Source organism: Aulonocara sp. 'chitande type north' Nkhata Bay, linkage group LG10, assembly GCF_057382095.1.
Source record: "Aulonocara sp. 'chitande type north' Nkhata Bay isolate Kocher_YH1m ecotype deep benthic linkage group LG10, A_spYH_male_GT1.1, whole genome shotgun sequence".
Classification (NCBI taxonomy): domain Eukaryota; kingdom Metazoa; phylum Chordata; class Actinopteri; order Cichliformes; family Cichlidae; genus Aulonocara; species Aulonocara sp. 'chitande type north' Nkhata Bay.
In genome coordinates, this window is record NC_141353.1 from 30,248,213 (window position 1) to 30,248,837 (window position 625).

A 625-nucleotide genomic window follows, 5' to 3' on the forward strand; every position below is an offset into this window, starting at 1 on the left:
GCTGACGGTCATCTCACTGCTTTACAACCATCACAATTACACATGCACCACATCATCAGATTAAACACCACCTGATCCACCCTTGTCTTTCGGCCCTTCCTTTTCGGTACGTCTAGCCTCCCAGAACTTCTATTTGCTTTCTTCATATTTCTGACTAGCCCATACTCCTGCTGAATCCTTTTCTGTACTTCCTCATTCCACCACCAAGACTTCTACCCTTTCGTCCTCTTTCCAGACAATGCACCAAATACCTTCTTGACAATTTCCCAGTCATCTGATAACTCTTCAGAGTTCATCTAAACTCTTCCCAGAACTCTGTGCAACATTCTTCCTTCTTTAACTTCTGTTATTTAATTTTCACTTCCTTTTCTAGCTTCATTCTCCCCTGACTCCCCTGTGTGCCCCTCCCTCCGCCCTTATATACCACCCTCTGTTCTTCAGTTTAGTTTGGTTTCATTGAAGAGAAAAAGGTTTAAAATATAACTGATACTGTTAGCCTCAGGCAGAAAGCGCTCACTTTTATTCATGAAATCCTCCTTTTGTTTGCTGTCTGTTGGTAGAAGTTATGTGTAGTTCGTCTGGTCGTTCTATAGGGGGCAGCAGCAGCCGCACCCATATTTGTTTG